Below are 19,649 nucleotides of genomic sequence, written 5' to 3'. Positions count from 1 at the left end.
CCTATTCAGAGAAGATGATGTCTATTTTTAGCATGTTGTAATATTTCCATAATAAAATATTAAACTACCCTAGAGCCTGCACACCCCGCACAAAAAGCGGTTCAAAATAATCTCCCACATCGATAAATGTTGGTGGCTAAGTGCTCCCTTCGCGCGCATTAATAAGCTCCAGCTCCGTGTCATGTATGGAAGACCGTGGCTAAAAATCCGTAAGCCTACGCGGGAACACCCTTCACGGGAAAAGAAAATGGATAATGGATAAATTTTTGGTAAATTTTTTTATAATAATCCCCTCCCCTTCAGCCGTTGCATGGTGGGGGAGAGGGAGTGTGAGAGGAGCATGAGCTAAGTGGAGTAGAGAGGAGCATGGGGAGGGGAACATGCCACCACCCACGTGTGTGGCTACCCCCCCCCCCCCTCAAGCCTATAAGAACTCCTCTCAAGCTTGAGAGGAGGGAGGAGAGGGAATCACACTACCCACCCTGCTACCGTGAGGAGCTGCCAAGCTACCGCCATCGCCATGCTACTACCACACCCCCTGCCATCATCGCCATCATCATCATAATCATCATCCTCTTCCTCTCCTTCATCGTCATCCTCATCATCCTCTCCTCCATCATTTTCTCTCTCCATGTTAGTCATCTACTGTGGACAGAAGCTTAGAAGCTTCTTTGGAAGCTTCCACTAAAGGCTTCCATAAGCCTTGTTTACACGTGCCTTCCCCGGTTTCTAAAAACCGGTCTTGTAAGCCCCAATTTCTGCACGGGGAAAGAAATTATCAGCCTAATAGGCAGTTTTGGAGATCAGGAAAAAGGGCAAGGAGAATTCGTGGAGTCCAAGTCCACTACATCATCAATGGCCCCAAAGCAAAAGTTGTGAGGTGCACACGCAGGAGCTTCCACCTCGAGTACGCGAGTGGACAACACCCCGAATCTTAACGCCCGGGTTTCAATAAATGTCTTGCATAAAAAAGATGCATTTAAGCATGTCTTTAATTCACGTAGGCAAGTTTAAACACGTTGGGAAATTTATTTGCCCGTTCGATCTGCAAAAAGTAGTTGCATGTCGAGTAATTGAAATTGCTTGCATTTCCATGGTCATGGTGCAAATTCTAAACGCATGATGCATAAATTAAAGATGGAATTGTGCAAAAGCATCTTTTTGCATTGCAAAAAAAGGATACGCATAAACACATAATGCACTTACGTGGTAATTTCCTAGCCACGATTCGTGTATAAGACAAAGAATAGACGGCCATTGAATAATGTCCAAATCGTCGCAATGCATGGAAAGGAAATTATGAACTTTGCAAATTGCATGTGATAATAGTTCATTTTGGGTCCGGGTTAAGTACCAAAGGAAGGATGAATTTAATGATGGAATCATGGTATTCACTCATACATGGAGTTCTTTATCAAAGTTTGAATGCCTCTTCATTAAAAGTATTCAAAGGTTTGATTTCGTTGCATCATTATAGTTTAGGGCAAGGAAAAGAAAAGATCTTTGTAAATCTTTTAGTTGCATAGAGGGAAAAGGTCTTTGGTCTTGGAATTACATATTTGCATGGAATGATGCATCTCACCTATCTTCCAGTTATTTACATATTTTAGGGGAAGTACTTGCAAATTTAGAAGAATGTATTTGCATCTAATAGAAATATCATCTTAAATCGTGGGTTGGTTAGAGCAACTAAGTAATCCGCATGAAAATCATAAAGGTACGATTAGATTGCAAATAACAATCACCTCTAAGTTCTAGGTAGGGTTAAGTTACGTTAAAATTCTGCCTAGGTAGGGTTAAGCAACTTAGCTTACGAGACCCTTGGGATCTTGCCAAGTTGAGATTGATCCCGAATCGAATGCTCGATATATTCGAAGATAGGGAATTATACCTTAGCAGATGGCTGTATAAATGAACACTAGAGTGCTTGTGTTTTTACACTTAGGAGCACTGTTTGTTCTTCTTGGCTCAAGGAACTAATGCTGTAAAATAATTAATGCTTCAAGTTGAAAGCCAAGAGGGAGAGGCACCATCAGTTACCCCCGACTGTCTACCTGGACCCTATCCAAGGGGGTTGTTAGCTGTGCCGGGTACGTGGACCGAATCCGCCGTGAGAGGTCTCTCTGTGGGTGCTACTTGGAGTAGGAGGATGCTTGGGAGTGAGAGGGGGCTCTGGCCGTAAATCCCTTGCCTCCGGGTCCTGCACAAGAGGCCGATGTGACTCGAGATTGGATCTCGAGGCCCGCATACTAGTCAACGGGCGGAAACTTGGAATAGCAATCCCTGAGGATTATTGGAATTGTCTTCGGGCAGATTATGGAATTTCCTTCGGGCGGATTATGGATTAGCCTTCGGGCTGGATTATATGATGTATTCCAAAGACTGATAAATAAAGATCAAATGTTGAAAAGGAACTTTCTTGACATTGTTTTTCTATGTTAGTGCCTAAGTTACGTGAAGGAACTAGTGTTTAATTGGTTAATTAAGGAAGCTGTTTTTGCTTGTCAAACTAAATGTGGTAGGTAATTAGATAACTAAAGCACCCTGAGGAAAGTGCGATGGATGTGACCATGGGTCCGTCCTACGGAAGGGTGGTCCCGGTTGGCCGGGAACTTTTCTCAAAGGAATTGATAGCAAGGTAACGATGACCTAGAATCTAGAAAGCTAGAGTCCCTATTTATATTGTTTTAGGGGAACGGAATGGGACTATGCCTTACTGGCAAAGAGGTCGAGGTTCGCATCCCTCTCATTTCCCATTCTCCTTGAACCAAGTGCAGTATAAATCCGCTTTGACCTTGATGTTTCTACGTAAAGTAGTTCATCTAGGGCTCGATGCTAGCTACCTTCTAGGAACTTAACCATTAGAAAAACCCTAATTTAGGTCGGTCCTAAGTGGGAACAGTCGGAATGCTTCCACTTCGTGGGCGGCAGACTTGAGAGGACCTAGATCGCAAACCCCATGACATTCCTTGGGAGTGCGGGTGGCGCTTTCTAGACTCTCTTCCCGTTGGGCTACTAAGACGTGTCCTACAAGTGGACAGGGGGACACATTACACATGTTTTTAGGATAATTCTTGTAGCAATAAATTGGAAAGGAACAACCTCGCTAAAGTGGATATATCAATAACGATTGCTTTATTGGCCATTCAAATCAATTTGAATAAGCTCTACAATGCCATTTTCACTAGACAATGTGCTTATAGTTCAAAGAGAGCAGTAGGTCGTTGTTTCAACATTACATCATCTTGTGAACAGCAGCTACCAACACTGTGTCTTAACCATTGGAATTTAAAAAAAGGCTTAATGAAATCATTCCATCTATATACTGTACAACAGCCTCAACCCCACACCAAACTCTTGATCCTCAGATAAAATCTACATTAAATGAAATTAAAAAATAGGAACATGATCTTTTTAAAGTCTTATTTACAAAGGAGTTAATTTTCAAGGCAGAAAGTTGACAAATTGACCTTCTGTAAATTCCTGAATTTAGTTTTATTGGCTTGCAATAACTTCCAATAATTCAAAATAACATGATCTTTAATAAACATGAACCCCTCTACTTTTGGATAATGCTCAAATATATGAAAAATTTGCCTGCAAAAGAAAAAGTGATGGTTAACAAACAAGACTCCAATGTGCATAAAAAAGTAGATTCATCCCTCCAACTAGCTACATGATATTGGTTTTGTGACAACAACATCTAGAGGGAATGTTTGGGATATATAGATTATGTATTTAAATTGATATTAATCCCTTGGTGACCAAAGAGTTGAATGCTAATAATTGGTTCTAAAAAATTTGGCAATCACAATAGAGGTAAAAGTTTAAAGAAGGGCCTATCCAGTAGTGCTTGAAGCACTTTTGTCTCCGGGCCTCATCGTTTCCACAAGACTTGAAGATGTATTGGCACGCTATCATAATGGCAAGAGTATGGCTAATGGGTTTTTTTTCTCATCTATAACATCATCCAAGCATGCTTGCATGGCTCATGGGTCAACAACTATGTGTGGTAATAAAGTCGTTCTCCTCTAATTGTCCTATATCAACATCATCAAATCAAGTTTCTATCACTCCACTCTTTTGCAATCGTATAATGAAGCTAGTGTCAAAAAACTAGCTTGCTTTAGAAATCCATTCCTATTTTGAGTTTCAGTTGCTTTCAGTTTGCTGACGCATAGCATGTCTTTGAAGTCATCCTAGTATGTTTCAGAAGCATTAACACTGCAACATAATAGAACCTAGTACTTGCAAAGCTTTAGTTGTGAAAAACTCTACCAATACAAGATGGACTAAAGAAGCCCAAAGAGAAGGCATCCCCTGGGACAATAGCTTCATTTCTCAATAGTTATGTTCTTTATGGAGTAGACCTTCAAAAACAAATGATATGAACTACAAACACAAGTATTGGAATGTCCTGATAACTTTCAACATGTATATCCACATTGAGGTAAAAGAGTATTTCTTTCACTAACTTGTATGCTTGCCATTCTTCAACTGCTTCAACTTCAAAAGATGGATCACTTTACTTGAAAAGTATAACCACAATGTTGAAAATTCTACCATAAAGCATGCTCCATCGAAGTGTTGTTTTATTAACTGGCCAATCAGAACATGATTAAGACAACATCCCCATAAAACTTTGTCCATTGGAGCAAATTTCCAACTTCAAAGCCTATTGTTGAAGCTTCAACCACACCAAGGTGTGTGGAAGGGAGTGCCAGAGGTACGAACTCCCAACGTACTGTGACTGATTTGTCAAATCTTTCCCCCTATCAATTTCAAGAGTGAACATTCTTGGTTGGGTTCACCCCACTGAAACAAGATCCTGAAGCCAAGCCAAAGTGGTTGCTCCTATTAAGTATAATCCACATCTTGAGCTGTCCAAAAACCTGCTTGAGCCATAGAATAGCTTAGATCATCAACTCGTTTAAAGAAGGTTTCCTTCTTTGATCTCCAAGAGACCAAAAAGTCAACCAGCGTATCAACAATGTCATGTAATTCCTTCTCATCTTCAAAGAAATGTGGTTTCAAGGTATCTTGCCGGTCAATCAATGGTGGATATAGTGTTACATAAGCCCCAATCTCCCACAATAGAATTTGCACCCAGTATCTCCTCATTATGCCTGAAACTCGAGGGTTTGCTGATAGAGGCAGCATGAGCACCTAGAAATCCTGAGAATGGAACAACATATTGAAATGATTAATGGGAGCCAACGCACCCTATGGAAGTGCAACAGGAGGGGCATGTGTATCAAACTTGACATCAAACAAATCAAATTCTGACTTTTGAGTATTATAAAAAACAACATCAACGTCAGGGAACCCATTGGCTAATCCTTGTTGAGAATACCACTTGGCACATGCCCATAACAAATCTCCACATTTATGTTTCTTTATAGATTCCAGAAGCCCCTAGGCCACACAGATCTCTGGCCAAAGTGAATGTAAGGGTTGACAATTATTCTGTTATGAAACAACAAATATTGCAGTAAAATATTGCTCCTATTTTTAGATAGCTCCAAGTCAAAGTGGTTGCCCAGATCACCCCTATTACAGATGCATTCTCATCTGCATCATAGATCACCTTTGCACCATGCTAGATTGCAAATAAATATCCAACACTCTTCCTCACATATGAAATATATGGAAGGTGGGCAAGGATCCTATAACCAAGAGCTGCTTGTTGCTCAACTGACAAGAAAATGGCTTCTCTCACTTCCCAATCACTTGGTGTGTCTATATCTCCAACGACAACAACTTGCCATCCCTGCATTTTCACCATAGCTTGAACTTGCTCGGTGAAAGAGTCAGAGGCTATTACCATCATCCATTTTTCTACCTCGGCAACATGGAATTTCCCAGTATCTACCACTTTGTGCACCTTCTTGAAGTCTACTTCAAGGTATGGATTCTTCTCGGCACTCTTTGGGCGTGAGTGTACACAAAGGAGGGACGAGGAGTCACCGCGGTTGCAAATGATGATGAGGATGAGGACACTGAGAAGCACGAGACCCAAGATGAAAAATTTGGGTAGGTTGCTTCTGGCTGAGGCGGCCAGGGTCCTTTTGAAGCAGCTGAGATTTTAGGTAAGCACCTTTGAAGTCAATCTTCACCGTGGAAGCATTCTTGTCATCCTCATCTTTGTTGTGGGGCGGGTTTGCACCTTGCTTGTGGGTAGTGATTGAATGGTTCACTCCTGCTAGATGAGCATTGTGAGGGAGGATTAGATGCAGGGGTCATAGTGTTGGCTCATGATGCCACACACACACACACGCCAACAGAGATGCACACGATCTCTATGACATTTTTGCTTAATTTTTCTCTTGTGCGAGGGAATGGAAATGCAATGAGCTTTCCATTTGAAAATTGTGATTCCTTCAAGTGCCTTTTCTTTTCAGAAAAATACAATTTATATTAATAGAGATTTATATCATCAAGAAATATTCGATATGGTTTTGCCCGCAAACCATCACCCTAGATCTTGGAGAGTAGCTTGAATGATATCTCAAATACTGGAAGCAAGGTGTTGTTTTCATAAGGTCTCATATGGTTTGAAATAAGCACCTATGGCAAGATGCACACTCATTTGATTGCTCTTGGTTTTAGTCACTTACACTAAGAGCACGCTCTTTGTCGACATAAATGCAAATGTTGCGTTGATTCTCATTATTTGGGTGGACAATATGTTATTGATTGGGCTCCATGAGATGTGTATTATGGCCTTGAAGGTCAAATCACAACATTCATTTGATGTTACAAATTTTAGCAATTTGCATTACTATCCTAACATACAGTTCACTGCAATAGTTGAAAAGGGGGGGGGGGGGGGGCGGCGTGGGGCACTGCCTAAGGTTTTCAATAAGGCCAAGGTTTTGAAATACACATGATCTAAACAAAAGTTGCACCTATGGGGCTCTAGCTTTCTACATAGGAATCATGTTTCTACGAAACCATGTATGCTTCAAAATCACAGCTCTTACAATGTTCCAAAGCTTGAGGGTTTTGCCATCCAAGGCACCTTTGTCCTTGAAAAAGTGATAGACACATGCTAGTAGAAGCATTAAGAACTGCTTTGGGAGACTCATCTTTTTGGTTTAGTCTACAATGTCTTTGCCATTGGGCATTGCCAAAACAAGTGTAGGATAGTTTTAGGTCTCCCTAAAACAAACAAGGCATATTGCTGAAACTTTCTAAAATCAGCAAGTGTATCTTTCATCAGTAGCTTTCTAGCCAATATCTTCCAAATGAACACATTCAGTTTAGTAGAGGGGTAGCTTGCTAGACATCTAAGAGCCTACTTTTTTTTCTCTAAGAGGTTTGTGGGTATAAGTTCTTCTAGTTGTATTTTGACTTCAAGATGACTACTTTGTCATTCCTCTCAAAATCCACCCTCTTCTTTATCTTAACAACTAGCTTTCCCTTATGATTAAGCAAGTTGCGGAAAGCATCAGTAAAGGCCTACAAAACATGTGGAGGCCATCAAAACGAGAGCATCCATTCTCCTCTTCCATCATGATTGTCATCTCTTTTCTATACTTGATCTTAAGAGTATTGAAAAAAAGAGAGGGATGCGGGTATCTCCCTCTATCAACCATCTTCCCTTTAATTGGATTTTCAAACCTTCAATCTTATTCATCTCTTGAGCTATAAGAAAAACTTCAATATGTTCTACTAGGAGCCACATGAGAATAGCATCTTTATGATTAAGAGAAATATCATACAAAATAAACTCTTTACATCTAAAAACACCAACCATATGTTTTCTTTTAAATGAAATTTGATCTCTGCCATCTTCCTTTTGAAAGTGCAATCTGATAAAAACATGTATCCTTCTAATCTAAGAGCGGGTTCAACTTGCCTTCAAACAACCTAAGACAAAGCTTGTTTGGTTTTCTCAATGAATTTATGTTTCTTTAGGAAGGATACCTTGAGTTGAAACGAAGGGTGATTTTGAAGACTACATCGATTGGACTGTGGTCAAAAGCCATGATAGCTAGGATAATCCTCACCTTGATATGAAGGGCCAGAGTCACCAACCCATTGGCTTACCTATGCTCTATTTAATCTTGTTACCCTCCATTATGAATCTTTATAGCAACTATGCCATGCAAAGCATTGCAAGAATGATTGATCGATGATTGCATGCAGTACATCAATAAACCATGTTGCCTACAAAGCACATCCTAACTTTTCCTTTCTCTTGATAAGAATGTATAAGATGCAACAATCTATTAGTGCTCCAACATGTCACATTCTAGGAGAGTACAGTTGTGCTTCACGCATGGACTTAACTCTTATTCCTTTAAGAGCTTCAAACCACATACATTTGTGACTACCTCTCACACATAACCTCAACTCACACTCTAGTAAAACCAATTACACCTACATTTGCTATCTAGGAAATGATAAATGTAAATCAATATTCAAATGTAGCGAGAAAGGACGTACCTCTTTGTTGTAGCCTAGCTTCAAGGCTTATTGTATGTGTTTTGCAGAAGTTGAATACATCATAATCAGATGTAAAGGTTGAATATGTTGTAATTAGATATATTGGGGCAAACTACCTTGCTATTGCAATTGTCTCAACCCCCACAACTGCAAGGATCTTTGAAGTATTGCATCCATAATGACTCCGCCTTTGCCTTCCTAAGATTTGATTGAATGAAAAGGGGAGCTATGGATTGCAAGACCAACTCTCTACTAAGACTTGAAGAAATATTGCTAGCAAGAATGATGATTTGATGGATGATGATGATGATGATGATGATGATACCTTAGATCTTTTCTGCCATGCTAGCTCGAGGGAAGGTAGACCTACTAGGTCTGTGTTAACCCTCTCTCTATGCTATGCTCGCCATATATTCACACACACACACACACACACTCTCTCTCTCTCTCTCTCTCTCTCTCTCTCTCTCTCTCTCTCTCTCTCTCTCTCTCTCTAACTCCACTTTCATGAAATAACAGATTTTCACAAAATTACACACGTACACACTCTCCCTCTCTTCCCTTTTCAAAACAGTTAATCTCCATAAAATTAAAGTGGGCTTCTAATCTAATTCATTCAAAGAGTTCAGAATGCATGATAGAGTGAAGATTATTCTCTTTTTTCATTAGGGGTGAGAGGAGTGCTTTAAGATAAAATTCAATCAATGAACCCTATGTCTTGTGTACCATTCATTACACGCACGACCAAGCTAGCTAAATTTTTTCATTGCGTCCATATTTGGTGGCCTAACCTAAGAGTGTCTGATGAATGCTTTTATTTTCATTTCAAATATTGTATTCTTTTAAAAATTATGGTTCAGTATGAAGTTCATATCTCAAGCATACTATTGATATTCCACATCTGCATAAGGTCAAAAGATAAAGCAGGGACCCAAATACTTGAGGGGGGCTTGAGATGCAATTGTAGCCATCCCAAGTCTAGCTATGATGAGGATATTGGGTCTCAATCTTCAATTTGATCCTTGTAGAGATCATGGGGGAGGGTGTATCCTCACAGGTTGAAGCAAGTGGTCTTAGCATATAGAGGATGATAAGGTGATTAGAAGAGAAAGCACCCACCCATTGGTAAAAGTGAGGTCTATTTCAACAAAACAATATGGTACAATTTTGTAGACATAGCTTTTTCTTTTGTCTTTTTGTGGAGGGAAGGTGCAATGCTATTTGAGGGTTTCCATTGAGGAGTTTACTAAGAGAAAGCATTATTTTTTTTCTTATAGACCATGTGCATTTGGTTTGAATGAGAAAGGTACAAACTAATAGCTAACAGTGGATGTTGAAAGAGGCATTGACTCCTTATGAAGTAGGGAGATCCCAAGCAAACAAGCTAGTGATTTGAAAATAAACCAACACTTTGTATACCAAGAGAGAAAATGGTGGTAAAGGAGACATGACTTTTATTTGGGGCTCTCAAATAGACACATCTCAGGCACATCCCCCCAACCCCCCCCCCCCCCCCAATTGTGCCTTTCAGAATTTTCAAATAAAAACACCCATAATGTGAATTTACAATAAGCACATTTATAAATCCCTTCTATTTTTAGAAAACTATAAGTTAATATAATAAATATACCCTTTCTTTTGAACTCACGTGGTATCTTACATATTCTATAAGATGGACTCCCCAGGACCATGAGTACCTCAAACCTTTTGGTTCTAAGAATTGTGTATATGTATGTATGAATACAAGAGTAGATGTAATGCTGAGTAATGTGTGTATGTGGAGGAGTGTATGTGAGTCATGTGTATGAGTATGTAAAGAAGGAGCAAGGATAAGTAGTATGTGACATGTGTCTATGTATGTGCTATGTACATGTGGAAAATGTTTCTATATATATCCCATAACTTATAAATACTGTGGTAAATTTAATATATTTTTTTCAATTTTTGTTTCGTATGAATGGCTAAAGAGCCTTCAAAATCTCAATATACCTTAGAAACGTTGGCGAATAAAAAAATTTGGAGTTATAACTCAACCTACTTGAGTTTTGAAAAAAAAATCCAAAAAAATAAAGTATAGCCATTTGGCAAGATATAGCCACTAAAATCATCTATGGTTTCCACATGAAAAGCATGTATGCAAGGAGCCACTTGAATGGATACATTTTGATGTGTGGGATCTTACAAAGATTGCAACTTTGAGTGGTTGAAAGTATGAAGTTTCCTTCATTGATGATCATACTCACAAAGTATAGATTTACTTTATGTGTGAAAAAGTGAGGTGTTCACTCACTTTAAAAGATTTAAGGCTTTGGTTGAGAAGGAAACAAGGTTTTATATTAAATACCTAAGGTCAAATGGAGAGGAAGAATATCTCACGAATGAGTTTTCTGGTTTTTGCACAAAATTTGTATACATAGGTAATATGCATGTATGTATACTTTGTAGAAAAATGAAGTTGTTGAGTAGAAAAATAGGTATATTACAGAGATGGCTCATGCATTGATGTTAGAAAGAATCTTTCCTTATTACAATTGGGTTTAAGCACTCGCTACTATTGTTTACATTATAAAGAGAATACCCACTACCATTGTTAAACCTTAGAACAACACAAGGCACAAAGAAGGCTTAAGAAGGAGCATAAGAAGATAGCTCGATGGAAAAAGAAGACCAAGAAGCACGAGAAAATTTTTAAAATCAAGAACAAGACACACAAAAGATAAAGCACATTTTAATCCTTTGTGAAAGAGTGCCATGCTCCCTCCTGTGCAAGTTTAAATGAAAAGGCGCATGAGAATAGGAAATAATAGAAAAAGAGTGGAAAAGAGGACCAAGACAAGACAATTAGTCATGGAAATGGATTGGGTGCCCAAGGGGAGAAGGGCATGTATAAAAGCCAAAAAGTGAATGGATAAGCTCATTCTTGGTGTATGTGCAAACTAGCTCTCTTCTTGTTCTTGTTTTTGCTTCCTACTTGCACATGAGAAAGGGAGCATGAAAGTGAAGGATCCTCTTTTTCTTCTTCTCTTCTCTTTTCTTGCACGCACGGCTATGGAGGTTGGAGCTTGGAGGATGGAGATGGAGCTTCCTTGAGCTAGTGCCTTGAACCATGGAGCCATCAAAGGATTCAAGGAAGAGAACTACAATGATCGGATTCAATGGTAAGATCACTACATCCTTGTGTGAGAGCATGCACAACTGTGTGAGAGCATATATGGCTATGTGAGAGGTAGCCATTTCCACTCACTTGAAACCATTGAATTGATGAGCAGTCTATAGGGTCTGAGTAGTTACTAGTGATAGCTACACCATTTTGGTTTCATTGTCAAGACAATATAAATTCAAGCTTGAGTGCTTGCGTACTCCAAATTGAGTGATGGAGTAGGAGTTTGTCTCCAAAACTACACTTGGTGTAGGTAGAAAGTGAGGGAGTCAAAAGGTTTTTGATCTCCTTTGTTCAATAGTTTAGGTTTCAGAAGATTTAGTAACATTAGTTAGATCAATAATAGCATGGTGTTTTTCATTAGTAGGAAGCATTAAGGTTAAGAAAATAAGGAAAAAGAAAGATAAGTTTTTGTAACAACTAGGAAGTAGGGAAAGAAAAATAGATTTTGAATACCTTAGAATGAACATAGAGAGTAAGGGAAGAAAGAGAGAGGATTAAAAGAAGAGAAAGGGAGGGAGAGCTCATTTTAGCATGTGAGAGATTGAGAGAGAGTAGTAGTAGGTTCGGAGAGACCAACAGTTCAAGAGAGAAACAACAATAGAAATCCATTGTAGCATCACTCTCGGTGATTCCAAGTATGCTCAAAATCTTCCTTGTTGATTAAAGAATAAGGATAGGATCATAGTTGGGAAGAAATGTGATTTATTACATCATTCATTATTGTTTTTTATCATTTGATGTGTTTCTCACCGCTTGTTGGACATTGCCCCAAGCCTCAGATGGTTGAGCCTTAACTGACCCCTCAGATGGTAGCCAAATTGTCAACTTGGATGCACCCTCTCGAACTCAAACAAGCACCCCTATCCAAGTCAGATCTTGCCATTTGGATAGTCCAATTGACCACTTGAATAATCCAAATCGACTACTCAGACGGCCAAGTCTAGGACATGGATGGACAAAAATACTGCAACTCAGATGTTCAAATTTTTAAACAACTTGAACTAGAACACATTTTTAGGAACCATTTAGACCTCGCAAACATTTTTAGAAACCATCAAAACATCCCTAACATACCAAAGATTGTAAGCTAAGTACCATATGACCCTAGCTGGGATCCCAAACTTGCAAATGTGACCATAGAGTCAAACAACACTAGAATTTATCCTAACAAGCCCAAGAATTAACCAAATCAGATGGTCACTTGCAATTTACTTCCCAATAGAGACACTATTTGACTGTCTAGACCTATGAGGAATCCATTGAGAATCAAAATTGACTGTGACAGATGTGATTGCAACTTGCATAAAAGAGTTGAAGGGGTTTAGCTTTTATAGCCCATGAAGGCAGTTAGGTTAGCCTGATCTATCTACCATATGAGCCTCCACTAGTCGGTCAGGGAATATTCCATTCCAAGGAGTATTCCCTTTATACCATTGGACCGGGGGCACGGGCTGGGGGTAATGCCCCAAACCCCCACCAGGGGGGGCGTTGGCCCCCCTATGACCCCCCATGCAGGGGTCGCTTTTGTAGCCCCAGGACCCCAAAATAGGGGCCCTGGATAACTCCCTTACCCCACAACTTGTTGATGCAATGTGCCTCGAGTTGCTACCAACTTAACTACTCCATCTAACACAAAGTTTAGACCCACAATGGTGACCTTTTTGCCATCCGATCACATAGACCTCATCTGACATACAAGTCAGGACTTTCAACCAATATCCGGGCTCACATATGGCTTCTCCTCGTAATGGGGGCCTTATAACTTTGAGCACCATGGATCATTGGTGGTACCTTATGAGGGTGGGGCATTGAGCATATCTAATAGATAACACTAACACAAACCAAAGTGAAGCAACCCTAGCAACTTTATTGCTAGCTAGACTTGGAATCACTCCAAATGATAGAAGCTATACCAAGATACCTATAGTTGCAAAGCAACTTGAGAAGTATCAAGTAGGTAACAATCCTTACAGCTTCATTGACCAGTTAGAGCAAGTGTGTGAGGCAAACATCCTCATGGACAGTGCTCAACGTGCACAAGCCTTTGGACTCTACCTAGGAGACCAGGGACAAACTTGGTTTATTAGCCTAGACACCATTGAGCATAACAACTTCAATAGCCTAAAAGATCTTTTCATTAAGATATTTTTCAAAGCTAGATACTCAGACAACCTCATTTTTAGTTTAATGAATTTCAACCAAAAAGACAAGGAGGAAATCCGAGACTATGTCACTCATGTGAGAAGTCTCTACTACAAGAGGATTCTAGCGTGACATAGCAACCCAATGAGAGAGCAATCTCCACTCTATTTATCAACAACGGAATCCAAAATGAAGAACTCTATAAGGCCTTAGTTAGTAACTCAAACCTGTAAAGGGACATGTTAGCCAAGGTCTTTGAAGAGGAAATACTTGTGGGCGACTTGCTGAAAGAGAGAAGCTAAAGAGCCACACAACAAGAGAACACCATCTCTAGGAACACCAAGAGAAACCCAACCCTTCGTGAGCGATCAAGCCATAGCACATAACATAAGGGAAAAAACATTGACCAAAACTAAGAGATAGCTAACTTGAATTTTGAGTTAGCCAAGCTACAAGAGATGTTGAGAAGGCCAGTGTGACCCCATGTGCAGTGTGTGCATTGTGGTGGGAACCATCTTCTAGCAAAATGTCCTAGCCCTAGATCACGGCCTTGTGCGAACTATAGTAGATAGACACTTTATTTTAGTATGTATATTATTTTGAGCTAACTTCATATCAATGTAGGCTATACTCAACATTGATGATTTTGCAAGTCGTCAGAAGGGTTGGAGGGCATTCAAGAAGGATTCCTCCATAGAGTAATACATTGGTTGGATCCCCATTGCTGACATGGCCATTGCATGTGCCACCTTCACCCCACATGGATGGGCTTAGATTTCTATCCTGAAGGCCCTATCAAAAGTGTTGTGTGCATCCACCACTACCTTAAATATGCACAAGATCATTCTTGTTAAGAAGGAGTTGGTGAAGTTGATTTTTGGTGCGTGCCTATGTGGAAGGATAGTGGAAATGCATGCCTTACTTTCCAAGTTGATATGCTTCACATATTTTGTGTATCCCATCAATTATAAACTTAGGCAAGCCATCCACAATCTTTTTTTATTGCATGTGTTTAAGCTGTTGCACATTCACATGATCAATTCTCTTTGTCAAATTTCAATATCAAGCACCACAACACGAACATTGTATAAATATGGCAATATCCATTTTAGGTAGACTTACATCAAGAGTAAACAGTTTATCAAAACATTTTCCTTTTGCAATCACTGTGTAATCATTTTTTAGGTCTTTATATAACAGGCATCACATGTGAACCGAACTTGCAAATCCTATTCTAGCATCTAACCAATAGAAACTAAGTTTTTTGTAATATTTGGTACATATAACATATTAGCGAAGTACTTAGTTTTGTCATTATGCATACTCAAGGGAGAATTTCCAACATGATTAATGGGGTGAGCTATATCATCCCTTGTCTCCACATAGCCTAGAGACTCTAAACTATGCATCTATCTAAACCACTCTCCATTAGAAGTCATGTGGTTAGAGGCACCGAAATCTACATATCATACATCATTCTTTGATGAACCATTGGTAGTTATAGTATTCATAAATTGGTACATAACAAACAATTGTTCACTTTTTGTTAGAAATCAAGTTCCACCCGTGTCTCTTTATGTGCGTGATTGATTGACATCAGCTGGATATAGCTGTACACGTGTGTGTGAAATTGAATAAGTCGGTGTAGACTTGATCTAACCATAATTACATGATAGTTAGTGTAAAACCTATTGTACTCTCACTTTCAGTTAGTAGTGAAATAATGGAATAGTGAAGAAGAAGAAGATGAGCTGAAGCTCATGGTTTTTCTCCACTCTCTGTCTCTCCGTCTCTTCCAATATGGTATCAGAGCCATCATAGATGGGCTATCTAGAGCATGGAAACAATTGAGATAACCCTAGATCTTGGAGATAATGTGTGCCATTTGAAAGAACAAGCTGCTATTGAGCTTATGTGAAGGTATGTACCAAACTTGCATGGCATCCCTTCATGCAATAGTTGATCAAAGCTTGTTGGGGGGACTTTCCAAGGCCTATTTGAGCACTATAGTGATGCTCATGACCATCATCATCATCAAGAACAAGAAGAAGAAGCTGCTAGCCTAAACTATGTGATTGTGTCTGCTGAGACAACCTCCTGTCCTACTCGCAAATCATACATCGGGAGCTTATTGGAGTGCTCTATTGCTTGTGCACACACCTTTGGGAGGTGTTGAAGGCATGTCATCAAATGCTTGATGTTGAGCTCATCATTGGGCTATGTGAACAGTTTTACAAATCTAGAATGAGGGCTTAGTCATGTTTGACACATTGAAGCTCTCGGACACGTACTTTTGCATCATTGAAGCATAGGTATATGCAAGAAGGACATATGCACTTATTATTATGCCTTGGAGCTGAAATTTTGAGGTCAAAACACTCGATATCTGGAAGCATTTACTTGGCTAGAAAACTGTCATGAATCTATGGATAGCAAGCATTGTCTGTATTTGAAGCATTACTTGACTTTGCTTGGTTCATAAGAACTATATGACTTGGGATATGTCTACTGAATGTCTGGAGGACTAAGAAAAGCATTGAATGCTACTAAAAAATAAAGTCTAGAGCTGAAAAAAAATGCATTTAAAGTGTCTTGGTTGGTTACAAGCATGGAATGCAGTCCATGACTTTGTTTTTTGAAGACAGAGTGTCTATGGTTGTATGTATGGTCATCTATTGACCCCACACACTGAAGCAAATGCATGAAGTGATTTGAAGACATTTTGGAGCTAGATAAACCTTTTTTTACTGAGTATTTTTTGATTGCAACCTGTGAACAGGAGTTTTGAAGTTTTGGAGCTGTGCACTGATTTGTGCCTATATGTCTATGAAGTTTGGATTGCAACCTGTGAACAGGAGTTTTTGATTGCAACCTGTGCACTGATTTGTGCCTATATGTCTATGAAGTTTTGGAGCATGTATGACATGTATATATCTTAGTTTTAGTTGTGAATTAGCTGTTAATCACTAACAATTTATAGATTTTAGACTACATGTTTATACTTTGACAGTAAGATAGAGTTAAAGCAAGTACATGGTCTATGTATATTGATGTACCTACGGGTTATGCCACATGTTTGTGGATGATTTTGAGATGTTGATGGGCTGAAATACCCTAGTTTTAATAGTGAATTTGTTGCAAAAAATTGTCATAAGCAGTCAAAGACTATAGTTGGTCAGTGAGACTTGTTGGCTTGTAGGAGTGACATTGTCTATTGCAACATGGAAAATGCATAGGGCATTGACAACATTACCCAAATTGTTTGTGAGAAGTTGGATAGCAAGAATTTTGCCTTATGTAAATTTAGAATGAAGAACTTTTTGGTTGGAAAAGGATATTGGTATCTATGCAATGGTGATGAAGCTGAACCTGAATTGCCTGAACGGCCGACACATGATTAGAGAATAGCTCATAAACAATGGATAGAGAGAGCATGCAAAGTGCTACATTGGTTTTCCTTATGTACATCTTATGCTATGGAAATACAAATCACTTGATGTGATTCCATGAATGATGCCTAATACATACTCATGAAGAACTATGGAAATGTAATGCATACACAAAAGATTCAATTGAAACAACAATTCAACAACATGTCTAGGAATGGTGAAGCATCCAAGCCTACACGATAGAGATTAAGACCATAGTGGACTAGCTTGCCACTATTGGATCATAGGTATTTGAGGATGATATGATTGTTGTCACTGTGAATGGACTTGGCAAGGAATATAAAGCATTTGATACATCTATTTATGTTAGATCTGAACCCCCTGATAGGGATGAGTTGCTTGCTTTGCTGTTGCACAAGGAAGTAAAGCAACTTGGATTAAACATAGGTTCTAGTACCTCTCAAAGTAGAGACACTATCCTTTATTCTAGCAAGTGTGGCAAAGGTGGGAAAGGCTTGGCTCATTTTGAGGTCAAGCAGACACTTAAAACACCTATGGATAGCAGCAGCAGAGTAATTGGCATGGCACAAATACACAGGGCCATCGTGGATCTAGCAGCTTTAGAGGTAGGGGGAGATCACCCTGAGGTAGAGGTGGTGGATCCTGGCAGTTGAATGATCAGTCCAACAGGGACAATGACTGTCATTATTGTGGCAGATATGGTCACATTGCAAAGGATTGTCATAAGAAGGAGGCAGATATTTGAAAGCTGAGGGTAGAAGACAACATGGAAACTATGTGTCTTCTAGCAGTACTCATGATGAGCAGGGTGACAGATTGTTTGCCATATAGCAGGTGTCCAAGAATGCACCTAGGTAGAATAGAGATGAGAGATGGTACATTGACTATGGGGCTTCTAACCATATGACACCCCATGGAGAGTCATTTGATGAGTTGGTTGTAGGTTCACATGGTTATGTTTGTACTGGGGATGACACCCAGCATGACATTCAACACACATGAGTTATTTCGTTGATGATGCTTGATGGCAAGAAAAAGAGCCTACATGATGTATTGCATGTACCGTCAATAACTAAGAATCTCTTATTAGTGGGACAGATGGCTGAACAAAATCTGCAGGTTAGATTTGATAAAGATAGTTGCTTTATTGAAGAATACATTAATGGTTGCAAATTAATTGCTAGAGGTAGAAGGGACGACATGATGTTTACCTTGGACGCATCCATTCCAAAACTTAAGGCATCCATGTTTGCCCATGATGAGAGTATTTGGGATGTTGAGGTTTGGCACAAGAGGATTGGCCATGTTAATGTTCAAAAGCTGAAGTCTATGTAGCAGAAAGAGGTTGTTCAAATTCAAGTATAATGACTTTGGCCATGTATGTCTTGCATATCAATTTGGAAAGCAGGCACGATTCCCTTTATGAGACTTGTGAATAATAGCTCGAGACCCTTGCATTTGATACCTTTTGATGTCTGGGGTTGGTCTCATAATGCTTCGTTTGGAGGTGCTCGCTACTATGTATCTTTCATTGATGATTTTAGCAGGTACACTTGATTGTACATATTGAAACATAAAGATGAAGTGTTTGATGCATTTAGAGATTTCAAGAAGCATGCTGAGAATGACTTGGGGTGCTATGTTTCTTGTCTTAGGTTAGATAGAGATGGAGAATATGTCTTTAAAGAGTTTGACAGATATCTTGCAAAGTATGGGATCACAAGATAGCCTACTTGTAGCTATACACCGCAGCAAAACGTTGTAGCAGAGAGGAATCATAGGGTACTGATGGAGTCAGCTAGAGCTATGCTGAATGAAAAGTGTTTGTCTAATGCTTACTAGGCTGAAGTAGTGGTGATTGCTACATACGTGCTAAATAGAACCCCTACAATAGGGATTCATGATTAACACCTTATGAGAGGTTGTATGGTCATAAGCCTAACATTAGGCACTTAAAATTTTTGGCTGCATTGCATATGTGCATATACTTGATAAAAAGAGTAAGAAATTGGATCCTAAGGCTGTCAAGAGCATGTTTTTGGGTTATGCATAGGATAGGAAGGCCTATAAATGCTATGTGTCATTGACTCATGAGACATTGATAAGGAGAGGTGTTGTCTTTGATGAGCTAGCCTCTTGGCATGGGAATCCAATTGCAGTGGCTACTAATGGATCAACTAGCACAAGTAATACTGAAAATGCCCGTGTAGTTAGTACATCTATGAGTGGTCCGCCCCGACAGGTGATGTGTCATCTACAGTGAGTCCTTGGTTAGGACGGTTGCAGAATCGCACTCCTACATCCATTGACATGGACATGTCAGTGAATGGGAGATTGGATAAGGGAAAAGAAAGGATGTTTGAGGATGTAACAGGTCCACTTACTACTTCCTTCTGTTATGATGCCTAGTGCAAGGTAGAATCGGTATGTGCCACCTCATGAGAGGCAAGAGCCACAGTTGAGGAGATCTGAGAGGGTTAGAA

General features: G+C 39.4%; 1 pseudogene; it reads right to left on the bottom strand.

Annotated features, from left to right (window-relative positions):
- Positions 1-3,318: 3,318 nt before the first annotated feature.
- LOC148030766 (putative glycosyltransferase STELLO1) lies at positions 3,319-18,413 on the bottom strand (annotated as a pseudogene).
- Positions 18,414-19,649: the final 1,236 nt, after the last annotated feature.

Source organism: Lygodium microphyllum, chromosome 9, assembly GCF_053477565.2.
Source record: "Lygodium microphyllum isolate KBCC chromosome 9, Lygodium_microphyllum_v1.1.10, whole genome shotgun sequence".
Classification (NCBI taxonomy): domain Eukaryota; kingdom Viridiplantae; phylum Streptophyta; class Polypodiopsida; order Schizaeales; family Lygodiaceae; genus Lygodium; species Lygodium microphyllum.
This window is presented reverse-complemented; position numbering and strand designations above follow the sequence as displayed.